We start from the raw sequence: 351 nt of genomic DNA, 5'->3' as shown, positions 1-351 counted from the left end.
ATTACAGAATGTCTCCAGAATACATTAAGACACAAAAAGACAAAAATCGATTCCCCCTAGTAGTTTAATTGTTCAGAAAAGTCATGTGTACATCACTATAAATTCTCAATTTGTTTTATAGCTATATAGCTTATAGTATGTTTTGCCTTGTTCAGACAGCTGCTTTCAGGACACATACCGTGTAGATGGTTATCGTTTCAAACAATTAATCGACAAGTTTAGGGGACTCTGAAACTGAAGTTGCTGCAGTTTTTTCAATCATTTACTTTGAGGTATCAGTGGAAGGTGAACTTCTTACCAGTGACAATGACTCATCTGTGTGAGTAAGCTGTGTGCTTGCACAAGTTTTTT

The 351-nt window shown here is 35.6% G+C and overlaps 1 protein-coding gene across 2 annotated transcripts in view; it reads left to right on the top strand.

Moving 5' to 3' along the window:
- tinagl1 (tubulointerstitial nephritis antigen-like 1) overlaps positions 1–351 on the top strand; it is a 23,121-nt gene that overhangs the window by 10,244 nt on the left and 12,526 nt on the right. The gene's annotated exons all lie outside the window — the stretch shown is intronic.

This window comes from Morone saxatilis, unplaced genomic scaffold (genome assembly GCF_004916995.1).
Source record: "Morone saxatilis isolate NCDOM2014 unplaced genomic scaffold, NCSU_SB_2.0 Contig9, whole genome shotgun sequence".
NCBI lineage: Eukaryota > Metazoa > Chordata > Actinopteri > Moronidae > Morone > Morone saxatilis.
The sequence above is the reverse complement of the archived record's forward strand: the minus strand, read 5'-3'. Positions and strand labels throughout refer to the sequence as shown.